At 43.0% G+C, this 16,609-nt stretch overlaps 1 protein-coding gene and 1 long non-coding RNA gene across 4 annotated transcripts in view; one reads left to right on the forward strand and one right to left on the reverse strand.

Annotated features, from left to right (window-relative positions):
• LOC130846339 (uncharacterized) overlaps positions 1–16,609 on the forward strand; it is a 43,213-nt gene that overhangs the window by 16,088 nt on the left and 10,516 nt on the right. For all 3 annotated transcript variants that reach the window (XR_009051550.1, XR_009051549.1, XR_009051548.1), the window contains one exon: positions 595–793. This is a non-coding gene — a long non-coding RNA (uncharacterized LOC130846339). The remainder of the gene's footprint in view (positions 1–594; positions 794–16,609) is intronic.
• PDCD1LG2 (programmed cell death 1 ligand 2) overlaps positions 1–16,609 on the reverse strand; it is a 93,402-nt gene that overhangs the window by 8,914 nt on the left and 67,879 nt on the right. The gene's annotated exons all lie outside the window — the stretch shown is intronic.

Genomic DNA, 16,609 nt, shown 5'->3' on the forward strand with positions numbered 1-16,609 from the left:
TCTTGGAGGAGGTAGTAGTTAAGCAGGGTAGTGGGGGTGGGGAAAGCGTTCAGGGCATGCGCAGTGGAGAGGGGGTGGCAGGAGTGGGGCACAGAGAGTGGAAAACTGTCTGGTAAGTAACCTCGCTTCTGTAAAGTGAAAGCAGCACATTCTGAGTAGTGAGAGAAATACACCTCACAGGCAGCAAAGAATCATTAAAGCAGGGACTCCCAGCCCTGGTGGTCCATTACACCCACTGGTGATCTCGGGGAAAAAAAATCAATGCCGGAGCCCCACATTAGACAAATTAAACTAGAATCTCCATTAGGAACTTCCTAAAACTCCCCAAGGGATATTTTCTGTAGGCAGGGTTGAAAATTGCTATATTAAGGACATATGAACAGAGGAGTGACAAGCTCAAAAGTGGGCTTATGTAAGATTTACTCTCTTAGATCACATGCTGTTTACCTCTAAGTTTATTTAACAGTTTGAAATATGGGGGGGAAGATCTTAACTATGTAGTTCAAAACTGAATTGAAGTAAAAATTCACTATCTCTTTAAAAGAAAAAACAGCAAATGTTCTGTGTCTCAAAATAATTATTTTCTACTTTTAGGGGATAAGATCATTCGCCACGTGGGTATAATTCACGGTGAAAACTGCCCATACACAGCAGTGATTTGGGGCAGAGAGCCTGTCTGCCCCAGAATTCCTCGTGAACGGGACGGTGCTCTGAACTCAGTGAAGCATCGCTTTGACACTAGGTGGAGCCCTGGATTGTCAGTAGGTGGAAAAGCCACCCGTCAAAGAAATAGGTACAATTTGGAGCGGGAGGGGTGGGGGGAGACTTTGCAACCATCTGCTCTAATCCCTCATTTTATGTTTTATTTTTATTTCTTGTGTGTGCAAAATTTATTACTTTTCAAATGTTATATATTCACATTGTTGTAAATGTACGAGGTAAAAGGCTATACATGCAGTTTCTGTGGTGGCTAGTCTCTGCCCTCCAGATTCACTGCCACCTGCCTTGGGCCCTGAAAGGCTCTTCTCTAAGGGTGCACTTACAGGGTCCTCTGCCCTCTGGCTTCTGATAGGGTTTGCCCTGGGGTAGCACTGGCAAGAGATTGGAGGACAGGAGAAGAATGGGGTCAGGGTCTTTATTTAAAGCTCAGCCCCTTCCCTGCTGGGCTGTGGGTTCATCTAGGGAAGGCTGTGTTTTTCCATCCAGTGGCTCCTTCTATACCTACAGCTCTCTCTCCGGGTTCAGGTAACCACTTACTCCCCTTGTCCCTTAGGACCAGGCATGGTAATGACTCCCTTCTGTAGCTAGCCCAAGGGTGGACACATCACCATCCTTTGTTGGGTGCTTGCCCCATCTACACTTTTGTAAATCACTCTTTCATTAAACTCCCTTCAATTACCCTTTTGAGTGTGCCATGTGCTCCTGCTGGTATCCTAACTGGTACAGGCTTCCTCCTCCCATCTCTATTCCCCATCCACCCAGTTCTCCTGAAGCAACCAATTCTATAGGTTTCCTGGGTGTGTGCACATACAAACATAAAAGAGTATATACATATATTCCTATCACCCTTATTTACTCAAATGGTAGCATACTCTATACCTAGTTCTATAACAACATATCCTAGGAACAACTCTATAGCAGTATGTAGAGCTCTACCGTACTCCTCTTTATGGCTGCGTCATATTCCATTTTATAGGTGTACAATCCTTTTTTCAGCCAGTCTCCTCTCAATAGACACTTAGGTTCTTTCCAGTTATCTGCTATTACAAACTCAGCTTTAAGGAATAACCTTTTACGTGAGTCATTTCTCCTTATTTACCCTATGAGGAAAATGAAACTGAAAGGAATTAAGTATGGTACATTGCCTAAGCTTAATTCTTGGCAGAGCCCACACCATCATGGTCATCAGTTTGTAGGATGAAACTGCAGTGACCTCGCACAATGGGATCTGAATCTCGCTCGGGTCCCCCCACAAAATTTACTGCACATTTCCACTCTTCTTAAATTTCCACCCTATACTTTCATTCCCAGGGTAGTGGTTACGAGAATAGACACCAGAGCCACAACACCAGGGTATGTTTCCTGCTTCAGTACTAATAGGCTGTGTGACCTTGGACAAGTCACTTAGCCTCTCCGCGTCTCAGTGTTGTCAGCTCTAAAATGATTGCTACCTCACGGTGCTGCCGAGAGCATGAACTGCGTGGTACAGTGCCCGGCGTGTACGGACAGCCACGTAAACACCCGCTCCTCCTAGTGTTGTTATCATTCCTTTCCTTTGAGGCTGTGCTCCGTGAGCATTCCAGTACAGCCTGAAAGGGCTACTCATTGCATCTCATCAGTAGTTTATCTTCTAAACTGAGATTATCTGAGATTATCAGAGCACTTCTTAAAAGCAGATGTAGATGAAGAAAAACAGGCAAAAAATTAGAGAACTTGGGGCCTGAAGTGGGTCTTAAAAGAGAAGGTACTTTCTAAAGATAACTTTGCCCACCTCACAATTTGATTTTGGTTTTCCTGTTCACATGTACTTAAAACAGTGAGACCCACAGATTTCTCTGCCTGCTGGACATCTTCCCCAGACACCTTGCCATTTCCAAACTAGACTCACTGTTCACAAGTCCTCCACCAACCTCCACTCCTTACCGACAAAACCGTTTTTCCCTCACAGCCCACAGCACATTTAGGTAAGGCAAATAAAAAATTTCAGAATCATCCGTGACTGCTGCATCTCACATATTTCATGGCAAATTTATCAGACCCTGTAAATTATTTCTTCTTGACAGTTTTCAACCTCATTCCCACCCCTTCCTGTCTGTGTCCTCTAAGACCACCTTAAATCAGACTCTTGTTATTTCAATGGGCCGCTATAATCAGCCCTCTCCCTCTCTCTTTCCCTTCCCTTCCTCCCTTCCCTGCTCCCTCCCTTTCTTCCCTCTGAAAATATGTATTGAATGACCATTATTTACCAGGCCTTGAGCGGGCAGAGGGGATGCAAAAGTGAACAAGACAGATGAATCCTAAATATCACTGTAATTTTAACCTAATCTTAATCCTCAATTCATGAAATTTATAACCTGCAGTGAGAGACATTAAACACACAAAAAATTGGTTTAGGATAACAGGGATCTTGTTTTCTGCTCTAGGAGGTCAGAGTTTTCTAGTCTCAGGGACGCATTATAACCCTTGCTTTAGAAAACCTCTGGAGTGGTAAGAACTAGAGTTTTGCATGAGGAGGGGAAAAGGAAGTGTCCTGACCTGGCATGGATAGGGAATTGGGAAAAGGAGATTTGCAGTAAGTCCTATAAGGGCTGGGGATCTGACTGCAATTTTGCACAGTACTCCAAAGAGGATGAGACCTCTGGTGGGGGAAGTTTGGATGGATGCCTGTGGTAGCGTGGCCTGAACACTTCAGTCCCAAGAACAGTGGCAAGAATCCTTTGTGGCAGGCCTGTGATCAAAAGAGAGAACCATTGTGGGAGCATCTCGGTATCCTGCAAAGGGCAAAAGGGCCCAACAGATGCTAAAGGACGAGCCAGCAATGGATAGTGAGAGGCATAGTAGCTTAGAGACTAAAGACTAGACACTTCTCCTTTTTCATGCCAATACACAAGCCCCCCAGGGCCTAGAATGACCCATTTTGGGATGGGGGGTAGTAACTGCAATTTCCTCCGTGTAAGGCAATAAAATGCTAACTTCGTGTCATGAGCCTTATGCCATGAGCCATTTCTAGAACCAGACAAGGCTAATTCATTTCTATTCTTTTCTTTTTTTAAAAGAAAATAATCCAAAAAAGGAAATACATATTTTTAAGTCACAAATTAGTTTTGTTATCATGAGCACACAGGGAGTCCCCTATGGGTCTCAGTTTCCTTATCTGTAAAACGTGGGGGATGATGTTGAGCTTGAGTTCCAGCTCTACCATCCCAAGGTTTTATGTTGTCTCATCTAAAGAAGAGAATGGTTAATACAATAACTTGAGGGCTTCTTTCTTGGTACTAATCATGTTAGTTGCACTCCAGCTGAGAAAATGAAAGCCAATGAGGTTTATCTACGTCACCAACTAGCACGGTTTTCATAATTCCTGCTCATTTCCCTTAGACTCTTTCTGTAGACGAAAACCTGCAGTTAGCAGTAAAGCTGAGGTGAAAAGTTGCTGCCTTCTGTGGGAGCACGTGACCTGTCTTTATTTGAGGCAGATCATGTGAAACTGATACCCAGGAGACTTTCTCACCTGTAGCTAGCAGCAGCAGAGGGAGGGGGAAGGAAACCCTTCAGTTTAAGAGACTCTTCATGCTAAATGAACAAGAAAACGCGTCTTCCTCTGCCCAGTAGCACAGAGTTAGTCTCTATTAAGCCCCTTCAGATAGGGAATGAATAGGCTTCTCGGCAAAGAGCCAGCTTCTCCTGTGGACCTTGGGAAAGGGAGTTGTTAGAGAATGCAGCCATATTGAACTTGGCATTCAGTTACTCAGGTGGGTATAATGTTGGAGGAGGGTGGCTAGGAGGAGCCAATGTGATTTTTCAACTGGGCGAGTAGATTGCTAGTTGAGACAATCAAGTACAGGGATTAATGGTGTGGACTCTGGGACAGACAGCCAGGTTTCTAGCACAGCTTTGCCACTTAACAGCTCTGTGACTTTGGGCAAATTGCTTTCTGTTCCTCACGTGTAAAATGGGGATAATAATAGTATCCAGCTCATAGGATGATTGTGAGGATTTTATTATGAAGCTTAAATGAGTTTGTAGCTGTAAAGCAAAAAGAATAGTTCCTGACATATGGTAAGAACTTTGTGGTGGCTGTTGTTGCTGTTATTTTATATGCCAAGCCACACATATTGACCCAAACATTTTTGGTGCTTAAATCAAAGTTTGTTGGGGGGAGGGATAGTTAGGGAGTCTGGGATTGCCATGTACGCACTGCTAGATTTAAAATGGATAGCCAACAAGCACCTACTGTGCAGCACAGGGAACTCTGCTCAATATTATGTAACAACCTGAATGGGAAAAGAATTTGAAAAAGAATAGATACATGTATATGTATAACTGAATCACTTTTGCTGTACACCTGAAACTAACACAACATTGTTAATCAACTATACTCCAATATAAAATTAAAAGTTAAAAATAAAGTTTGAAGTTTGCAGCTTCAGAGCTCAGCTTGAAAGCAATTCCATATCACAGAGTAAGAAATTCAGCAGCCTATTATGTGGTATCCAAAGGAGTTAGGTTACTTCAGGTTTCTCCTGAGAACTGAGTAAAGAACCCGAGCAAAAAGAACTATTATAAGAAGTAAAAATGTTATAGACACTCAGAAGAAATGTCTTATAAGTGACATTCTAAGTAATAAAATTTCCAGAGTCAATCTTTTTCAAAAGGATACATCTAAATTGCTTGATAAATAACATTCTGGGATTTCTCTAACTTTCCTGAATGGAGTTTTTTCGTGTGTGCCAGCCAGTATCTGAGAAGGTGCTTTCAGCTTTTCTCTGAGATGTAGAAACAGCAAACAAGAATGCCAAAAGCTTTTCTGTCTGGTTAAAAAAAAAAAAAAAAGCCATGTGACAGATCAGCAGATCTGCACTCTCAACCATGAAAGAAGTGATTTATGTTCATATATTTTCTTAATTTTTCAATTTGACATTTAAGATTTCCATGTTATTTTACTTGCACATTTCCACTGATCCCCACTGATCCTCAGAGTGTAAGAGCATAGCCTGCCTTTGGTTCACCTTAGTGAATGTATGAACACAGTTGATTATCTCTATGAGTTGATTATGACTTAAAAAGCTACAGTAAGACATTGGTAAGTTTGTGCTAGTTGGTGGCACTTGGAGGGATCCTTTTTTTTTTCTCTTGGACTTCTCATGCTTTAAAATTCTTTCTAAACTGAGAATGCATTTTTAAATAATTGAAAGCCTTTTTAAAATGAGTATTTGCTATTTGGCCTATTTTCTTATGAAAAAAAAATTAACTAATTTGCCTTCCTTCTAGAAATGAGCCAGGGAATAAGGACGTGAAGTCAGCATTTTTTATTGCCTTAAAAAGAGAAAACTTTGCAATTACGCAATTCTTGACTCCAGCACAGTCCAGTGGGCCCTGGGCAGTTGTCAGTGGTAAGTCTCATGACGATGATGTGTCAGAAAGACTTCATTTCTCTTCTTTTTGATAATGACTCCTTACCATCTTGATCACAAATGCTGGCCGTAGATAACTAGACCAGAAAGTCCCTTAGATGAAAAGATAAGGCCCCAAATGCTCTCAAACACCTCCCAATTGTTTGTTGGAGATCTGGGATTAAATTTTGGTAAGAGGTAAATGTAAGTTTGGCGATCTTAGCCTACTTTCCTTTGTGTGTGTGTGTGTGTTTAATCTAGATTTTGTTTTGAATTACATTTTATCTTGAAGAAACACAGGAGCATACAGTATTCAAAATTCTTAGTTCCCCTTACTGCAGAAGCACAGTTGTATCTTCAGAAACTGGCCTTAATGAGAACAAGATGATGTAAGAAGGCAAAGCCCAGGTTGGGTTTTTGCAAGGTGTCAGGACGTTTCTCAAAGGAACCTCTTTCTCAGTGCTGAGGTGAAATTCTGGATGTCTCTCCTAAGGATGATTAGCTCTTTGCACTTCCTTATTTTCTCGTCAATGACAGCTGTAAACTCCCTGCAAAACCAACACCTACTTCATTTCACAGAGTATCCCACCCCTCAGGAAGATAAAAGGTATCTAAGCCTTGCCCAGCTTCTGGGAGCTTACAGTCTTGTCAGAGAGACACTTGTGGGAAACAGCTGAGGAACTCATGCAAAGCAGATCAAACGAACCCCATTTAAAAGATTTGTACCAAGACTTTTTCCATCAGGGCTGTGCCTTTCTCAAGGCCCTTAGCAGTCACGGGAACCTCATTTTCACAATCCAACACATTCTGTTTTGTTTCTGACTTGGGCCCTTCTATGTAAATACATGTTTTGTTATCACCTCTTCCTCTTCTCAGGACCTTTTTGCTGATTTTAGTAGCCTCTAAATCTTATGACCAAATAATATCCTCAGAATCTCCCTCATCTTCCCCTAGATCTGAAAAGACATGACAATTTAGTATTGATTCTGGTCAGCCTATTTCTTTGCTGGTTCTGTTGAGTCTTCTAAAGGTGCTGCCTGTAGGCTTTACATCTTTTCACTAATAGCTGTTGTAATCCCTTTGGGAAAATGGGGTTTTGAAGACCTTGCCTTTTTAGTAGCACATTAGCAAATCCCAGACCCCTTGCTTACAATTCAGTTAATTTACCTTTAGAACTGAATGAAATTATTATCTGTGCATTGCTCTCAGTAATTCTTCATTTCTTTTTCTCATCATGTATCCATTCAGCACACATTTCCATGAACACTGAATTGTGATGGGCACTATGCTAGGAGATAACATCAAGATGAGTGAGACTTGATTCCTTCCTCAAGGACCCCACATCTGGTAGAAAAGACAGAAAATTAGCCCGTATGTTGCCTTTGTGTGAATTAGAAAAAGTCATCCGTCCCTCCTGGTAGAGGCAGCTCTGCACCAGGGCTCCACCAATGTGGCAAGTAGAGAGGAGGATGGATTTCAGTCCCCTCTTTCCTTTTTGACCAGGGACCCTTGTCCCTGGGCACAACCTGAGCAACCCTATACAATAGCCCTGGACATGGAAACAGCATGCTATAGTCCAGTGTGGTGAGCACAGAGCAGAGAGGGCTTGACCATCTGGTAGGATGGGGAGCCGGGGGAAGTTGCCTAGAATAGGTTACATGTGAGCTGAGACATGAAGAAGCTCACCCAGTGAAGGGGGGTGAAGGGCAGAGGGAAGATGTACAAAGCCACACAGGTTTGAAGAGCATGGCATGTTTGAGGCTCTGTGAGTCACTGGTGATGGTGAGCAGAGGGATGCGGGTGGGAGAGATTTGGCAAGAATTGAAGCTGGACGACACTATAGCAATGCTCTAGGTCCTTGCTACTCAAATTTCTAGACTGCTCCACAGGGCAGCTTTGGCTTGACCAGGCAACTTTTAGAAGTGCAGAATCTTGGGCCCCCCCGTAAGACCTACTGAATCTGAACGTGCATTGTAATAAGCTCAATATTTAATAAGGTGGTTCATGTGCACATTAAAGTCTGAATAGCAGTGGTTTAGGTGAGAGCTGATGAGAACTAGGGGTTTGCTTTGAAGGCATATTCTCTAGATATTACCAAACATGGTGTTTTCCTTATGTTTTCACAAATCTACCTTCAATAGATCTACCTTCAGGGTGTCTCAGTGACAGAGGCTCAAGGAAATTAACCCCATAACCACCAGCAAATTAAAACAGAAGGAAGAGAAGGCAGATTCCTCTGCTTGTGCTTCCCTTTCCTCCCTTTTTCCTTACTATCCAGCCTTCCTTATCTTAAGCCTCCACTTGGGAGGTGAAGAACTCATAGTCTAGCAGTCACTAAGGTTGGAAAGGTGAAGTGATGGAGGTGCCTTCGGCCTGGAGATGGTGCCTGAGGACCATCCTGGAGCAACTGGAAAACAAAACCAAAAACAACCATAAAAAAGATCCCAGGAAGAAAGGCAGATGAAAGTCATCTGTGAAGCTCTGCTTCACCCTTTTCTCTTCTGCTCCTTCCCTTTTGCCCATTTATTCATTCAGCCATTGAGTTAGTGTAAATATTGAACACCTATTGTTTGTCAGGCACTGATATCTCCATTTTCCTAGTAACTGCAGGGCTTTCTGCACACTTTCAGATCTCTTGAGAGATCCCTCTAAAAGCTACTCTCTTCCCTGATCTTCTTCCTCTCCAACCCCAAGTGGTTCAACAGGGCAGTAGGAACAGTTGAAGCTGGAAGGCTCTGGGGTTTCTATTCTCTGCTCAACCCTCTGCCTATGGCTTTCCTGATTCTTTTTCTCCAAGGAGAATCCTAAGGGGGAATAATCCAAGTTCAAGGGGGGCTTCAGCATCTGTGGAAGATCATTATTGGACTTGACTGAGTGAGGGAATGTGTCTGGTTTTGATAAGCCACTGAGGTCAGAGCTGGGATATACCCATATGAGCCATTGACTAATTTCCCCTCAAAAGAAGAGTAGGTCGAAGAGTTTGAGGTGCACAGAAGGGACCTTTGGGTTGGGGGAAGCAAAAGAGAAATAAAACTTTTTCCCCAAACTCTTTCTGGGAATTCATCATAGAAACCCCTTAAGGTAATAGTGTCATCATTCTGTGATAGAAAACCATGTTTCCACAAAACAGGGATGACAGAGGAAAAGTAAAGTGGGTGGTATGTGGCGTCTGGTTTGGTTTTTAAACAGATTCCACAATAAAACTATAAAAAGACCAGTTTTTGATGCTTTCTGTGAGTAAATGGCTCTGCTTGTGTGTTCTCTCTATGTGTGGGTACAGGACCAGGAGAGGGGAAAAACAGGGGAAGAAACATAAAAACATTGAGATTCTACCCTTGTGCTGCCAGAGACAACTTTAATCTTTGAGATGATAAAAATAACAGTCTTAGATTTATACAGCAATCACTGGAAAGAAAATATAATCTGGACCTCCAAATGCCTCTCATTTCCTTCAGAAAGTCTACAGGAACTAAGGACTGTTTTAAGCAGCCCCACAGGTTGCTTGAGTTAAAAAAAAAAAAAAAAGGCAGAAAGAGAAGAAAAATAATTTGCAATCATTTGATAGGTGGAGACCACATTGAGGTTCAAATGGTTGGATTTATCTTAGAAGTAACCCATGGTAAGGCTGTTGTCACTGAAAGTGAAAGTATCAGTGTTCCTGGAAGTGTGATCCATGTATCTGGGTCCCCCTCACCAGCTATTACTGGTCTGCAAAGGCCTGTGTGGTCAGTGCTTTGTACGAGGGCTATGAATGATCAAACTGTGGACCACAGGTGTGCCTTTATATGTCAGCATGATTTTGCTTGAATGAGGGATATTTTTTTAAGCTTAAACTTTGGGGGCCAGATGTATAAAACAACTGTGTTTTAAACAACAGACTTATATTAACCTTCCAGGCAACTGTTTGATTTCCTAGGACAGATAGATATGGCCCCTTTACTGCTATCACCCAAGAAAGGTTAGTTGGCTTTGTCATGATCTTCCTGAAACTGCCGTTCACCACTTCTTTTTCCTCTGTGGCAGTTTTCTAAGGGTAGAGGAAGTGTCTGAGCCTGGGCCCCCTGCATCTCGGGTTTCAGTTACAACTGGAGGTCAGTGTGCACTGACGGGCAATTACTTACGTCTGCTTGGAAGCAGAAAGCATTTCTCCCAATACATTTTCTTTTTAAATTATGTTTCGCTCCCAACGTACATTTTCCTTTGTGGTTGGTGCAAAGAACTTTGTAGTTACATAAACCTGTATCTGGACCGCAGGACTGTTACCTACTTGCTGGTTATGTTACTTTGGACATAGGACTCTCAGCTTTCATTTCTCATCAGAGAAAGGGGATAATCTTATCCCTCTTGCCGAATCGTTGTAAGGAGCTAAATGATATAATTTATGCAGAACAGCCCACACAGTGCCTACCACAGCAGATTTCCATATATGTTAATTTCTTCTTTGCTTTCACTTGGGCAACAGGGCCCAAGAGGGAGCTTGGGAGAAGCATGGATGGCAGGTAAGAAAGGAAAAGAGAGGACTAAAAAGGAAATAGCCTTGGATTGGCAATCTCTAGTCCACATGCTCAGGACATTTGTACCCCAGCATGTAAAGTAACTTGCTGGTTTCACGTTATTTGAGTTAGTGGAGAGTGAGCTGCTCTGGCTCGATGCTCTTGGAAACTGTGCCCAGTGGCTTGCTCTCATGGGAGTGTGTCCAGTCACTTTGTGGGAACCATTCAAGCTGCCCACAAGGACAAACGTGCAACAGAGGTGTCTGGCCTTCAGAGAACCACACCTCTAATAAATCCCCAAATAACTCTGAGATTCACTCTCACGTGACTGCAAGAAAGCCAGTCTCTCATTTCTCTTCCCCCGAAACTTCTGGGAATTTCCAAGGAATGCTTATTTCTGTCAACCACCTGGAGCTGCAAGCATAGCCCATCTCATAATCCCCCACAATGGAGAACAGGCTGCAACATTTAACATAACTTTACTGAAGGAGAAAGGAAAAAGAAAACACAGTGCATAAAAGAAAAATATCAAACTGGACTCTCCATAACATCTCACTACCGTCATCTCAAAGGAAGGGTATCTCTCCCTCAGTTCCTATCCTGCTGCCATGTGGGAACATATAGACTCAACTAGGCAACGTATGAAATTACTTCCCATTTCCTGCTTCTCCACGGTTTTCTGCCAGGTACCCCTAATAGTTGTGAATGTCTGCACAAGTCAGCTACTGTGACTAATGGAGAGTGTTGAATTATCTTTCAGTGTTTTGAGGTTAAAAGTCTGAGAGCTGGGCTTCCCTGGTAGCACAGTGGTTAAGAATCCGCCTGCCAATGCAGGGGACACAGATTCGATCTCTGGTTCAGGAAGATCCCACATGACGTGGAGCAACTAAGCTCATGCGCCACAACTACTGAGCCCATGCTCTGCAACTACTGAAGCCCGCCCGCCTAGAGCCTGTGCTCTGCAACAAGAAGCCACAGCAATGAGAAGCCTGCGCACCACAGCAAAGAGTAGCCCCTGCTCGCCGCAATTACAGAAGGCCCGAGTGCAGCAACAAAGGCCCAACGCAGCCAATAAATAAAAATAAATAAATAGATAAATAAATTTATTTTTAAAAAAAGTTAAAAAAAAAAGTCTGAAAAAGTCTGGGAACCACCACAATGCACTATTTCTCTCATCTGCCTACCTCTGTCTGAGGCTCCAGGAGAAAATTTCTGAGAATTCTAGTTCTTCACCCTTACCAGTATTGCCTAGAGTAACTCCTACTTAATTCTGTAAATGACCTCCAGAAATCATAAAACCTTGCAGCAAAAATTCATGGCCCCAACACTTGGCTGAGAGGTTGTGTTTGACCTCCTTCTAGTCCTTACAGAATTACTTTTCCCTCCCCCACTGACCAAATCAGCAGCTTCTGGCCACTCCCCTTAGTGAGTAAAGGGGTGAGCACCACCACCAGGGTAAAGGCCCCGCCATGGGCTGCTCCACCCACACATCTCCAAGCTGCTCTCCCCATTTTAATCATCTTGTGACTTCTGTTCTTTTTTACATATGATATCTTCACCTATGTCAAAGGTTTGACCAGTAAGGCTTGACTTTGCTGTGACCTGCAAGCCCCTTGAGGACAGGAATGATGTTTTACTATCTCTGTATCCCTAGTGCCTAGTATAGTGCTTACACTAAGTCAGTGGCAAAATAAATGGAAAAGGATAAGAATTTGGTTTTCCCATGACGGCACCTGCCGAAGATAGCCCTGGACCCTAACAATTGCCCTTTCTCTCAAGTCTGGGTATACTGCCCTGATTGAGCGAATGAATAGCTCCTAAGGAGCTTTTTAAAGTCTAAAAAGTCTTTGCGGGCTTAAGGAAATGATTTCTAAAGGCAGAAGGATGGAGCAATGGGGAAGGTGGGTTTTAGGGGAAAGGGTAGGGACTCCCCAGAATCCCTCTTAACATACCCAGACACAGCCACCTACTTTACCTACAGTGACCGATCCCGTCTGGAGGCAACTCTTTAAGGCAATGCTCCTACGACTACTAGTTACCGCCTTGAAGTCAAGCCCAGAATTTCACATCAGCCCTTCTCAAACCCTGGCATTATCTACCAGTTGAAAGTCAAGATATTTGCTACCCTTTACAAGTTTCTCATCCTCTGACATTAGCTCCACTCTGTTCTTAGATATAAAGAGTGTTGAAAGCAGAATGTTTGAGTTTAAAAATAGAGTTTAGGCAAAAAATAATAATAGTAAAAAAAGAATATGGCAAGGTGACATAGTTATCAAGGAACGCTGCCAATGAAGTTTGGAAACCTTGCTTTTTTGATGAGACATTGACTAGAAGATTTTAAGGACTTATTTCAGTTGGTAGAGAAAAGTTCATTTGAGGATAAGATCTTGAGAGTCAAGCTGAAGATGAAAGATTCCTGTCTCTGATATCACTGTGAAACATGAGTGAGGCTAAATTTTAGAACTAAATACTTCGTAGAAGAGGAGAGCTGGAAGGGAATTTGTGAGCCGTTTCATTCTAACTCCCCTCCCACAAGAGAAATAAAGTGACTAGTTTGAGAAATCATAGGATGTTAGGGTGAGAAGGACACCTTATAAATTCACCTTCTAAGGGAAGAATACCTTCTAGAGCATCCTGGAAAATGGCACTTCCAGGCTATGTGAATATTTCCAGGAACTAGGAGATTAACCTTTTTTTTTTAAACTCTTTATTGGAATATATTTGCTTTACACTCTTGTACCCATCTCTGAGGTACACCAAAGTGGGAGATTAACCTTTGATGAGTAGCTCTAGTTGTTAGTGAGTCCTTTCCAGCTCTGGGTGAAACTGCTTCAATGTAGCTTGTACCCACTGATCTTGGCTCGCGTGTCTTCCCTTGATAATTCTTCTCCAGGAAAAGTACACCCAACTTTTTAGGTATTCCTAGACTACAGTGGTTTCCAGCCCCATCACCATCTTGGGTGCTTCCTCCAGATCTATTCCCACATATCAACTTCCCAATTAACAAGTGGGGCCCAGAATAGACCAAATATTCTAAGTGCACTCTGGTCTAGACATAGTAGGAAGAGTAAAACTATCTGTTGCCAGTTTTCAACAATATCCTGCTATTGGTGGGCTTAAAGAAATTTTTCTTAGCTTTTTGGCAATTCAGTTCAGCTTGCGTTTGTAGCTGTGGCACAGTTGTAATTTATGAGTATGCTATCACTCATATTATTTTATATTAAACCCCCAGAAAGAAGACAATATCCTAATAGTTGCTTTGCCATCCTGACTTCTTCTCCCAACCATATCAGTTTATTCACATGCATATAAATGTGACACTTTGTTATGTGCTATGATGCAAATCAAGATATTCTGTGCCCTTGGCATCTCCCTGAGCTACCAAACTGGTAACATTACTAAAAAAGAAATGGGATAAATTGGGCAAGTTATTTAACTTCTCTAAACCCAAGTTTCTTTATCTGTGAAATAGGAGTATTTGCCCTACTCCCGTTATTAGCTGTTAGTAAGGTTCAACCAGTATAAAGAGACATTTAAAAATGCTTTACATGGGCTTCTCTGGTGGCACAGTGGTTAAGAATCCACCTGCCAATGCAGGGGATATGGGTTCGAGCCCTGGTCCGGGAGGATGCCACATGCCACGGAGCAACGAAGCCCGTGCACCACAACTACTGAGCCTGTGCTCTAGAGCCTGTGAGCCACAACTAATGAGCCAATGTGCTGCAACTACTGAAGCCCGTGTGCCTAGAGCCCGTGCTCGGCAACAAGAGAAGCCACCACAATGAGAAGCCTGAGCACCACGATGAAGAGTAGCCCCCGCTCACTGCAACTAGAGAAAGCCCGCGTGCAATAACGAAGACCCAACACAGCCAATAAATAAAAACAAAATAAATAAATTTATTTTAAAAATGCTTTGCAGATTTTAACTTGTCACAGGAATCTAAATGATGATGATGATGATTTGTTACTAATGTTGAGTGTAACTGGTTTATGTTTTATTTGCTTCCTTCCTACTCCTGTTTGCGGTGCCTGACAAGTCATCAGTTCCTGACCCAGCACCATGGCTGGGTCTCTGATCTTCCCTTGCCTTCTATTGGACCTGCCTCCTCCAACGCCTGACATGGATCCATACTCAAGTTGGGGTTCACTTGTTTCCTTCTGTTGTCATTGTCAGTTTCTGCCGTGGATACACATCGGGGCTCATTGCATGTGGCACCACTCCATGTGACAATTCCAGCTCTGGACAGGCTCCTCAACTTGGTGTCCAGCTGGGTGTCTAGCACCCAGGGACACAGTTTGTTAGAGGAATGATGAAATGACCAAATAAAGATGAATGAAGGCCACCTTCATTCTCACTTCTGTACCTCTGCTTATGTTTTCGTTCCTTCACGGACAGACAGAAAGATTAAACAGACAAATACACAGACAGGTAGATAGGTAGGCTGAGATAGGTAGATCAAATGAAATACCATATGCAAAAGCAAGTTGTAAATATTCTTGTTATACCGTGTGCCCTCAATCAAGGCTGGTTTTCAGCAGATACTCACAGGTATGGCTGCATCATTGTCGTGGATAGAACTGAATAGAAAATAGCCACTGCCTCCAGCACCCTGAGTGCCCCAGCAGCACACTGGCCATCTCCTCCAGGAGCCCCCTGATATTGCCACAATCTAACAACCACAGAAGTAACTCCTGGCTCAGCAAGGAGCTTCCAGGATGCTTCTCCAGCATTTGGACCAGTGTCCATTCTGACTGGCCAGTGCCACGGCTGAGCAAATTGGTGGTTTTTTAATATCATCCCTGGCCCCATGACTTAGCTACTCGCCACCCATCCATGAAAATCCTCCAGGCCCCCTGCACTTCTCATTCCCCTTCCCACCCCCCGCCCCAGTCTCTTGTGCTTCTCCCTCCCATGGCAGCTTCCACCCACTCGGAATTCCTTTGCCTTATGATCAGTCCCACTCATTACAGAGTGAAGTATGTCAGAAGGAGAAAAACAAATATCATATATTATCACTTACACGTGGAATCTAGCAAAATGGTACAGATGAAGTTATTTGCAAAGCAGAAATAGAGTCACAGATGTAGAGAACAAACATGGTTACCAAGCGGGAGAGGGGGTGGGATGAATTGGGGGATTGGGATTGCCATATATACACTACTATGTATAAAATAGATAACTAATGAGAACCTACTGTATAGCACAGGGAACTCTACTCAATGCTCTGTGGTGACCTGAATGGGAAGGAAATCTAAAAAAGAGGGGATACATGTATACATATAGCTGATTCGCTTTGCCATGCGGAAGAAACTAATACAACATTGTAAAGCCACTATACTCCAATAAAAATTTAAAAAGACAGTTAACTCTTTGTGGCCTTGTTTTTTATATAACTTTTCCTGTGTGTGATGTATTCCTGCCACTACCTACAAATTCCCCAGGGTGAAGCATATCTAATATAGACTTTGTATGCCTCACAACATCTCATACAATGCTGACTGGGATTAAAACACCCAAGATAGAATCTGATAGATCCTGGGGACTAAACCTTCACTTGCAGAAGCTCAGAGAGGAAGGAGGTGCTTTCGGGGTAGTCCGATGAATTCCCCATCTCATTGATGAACACTCAGAAAAGTAGGGCCTCTGTCAGCCTGGGCCTGAGCTTTTCATTTTGACTCTGAGGGATATAGCTGGAGACTATCAGCCTGGCATTTTTCCTAACAGCTTTCAAATGTCACATTTTAGCATTTAGTACTCACTGTTCTTTCCTTCTCTTCATTTTTAGAACACTCAGAAACATTTTTGTGCTTTGGAAAGACCCCTCTTGCTCCCCACCCCTAAGTTTTCTGCCCTTAGGAAGGTGGTTCTTGAGGACTATTCCCCAGAGCACTACTTGGAAAGGACATGAGCAGCCCGTCCTGTCACATGTGTGTCATGTGCTCTATCACAGCCCAGCCATGCATGGTGTGCAGAGGCCAACGTGACGTTCAATTAAGCAAGCA

This window comes from Hippopotamus amphibius, chromosome 2 (genome assembly GCF_030028045.1).
Source record: "Hippopotamus amphibius kiboko isolate mHipAmp2 chromosome 2, mHipAmp2.hap2, whole genome shotgun sequence".
Classification (NCBI taxonomy): Eukaryota; Metazoa; Chordata; class Mammalia; order Artiodactyla; family Hippopotamidae; genus Hippopotamus; species Hippopotamus amphibius.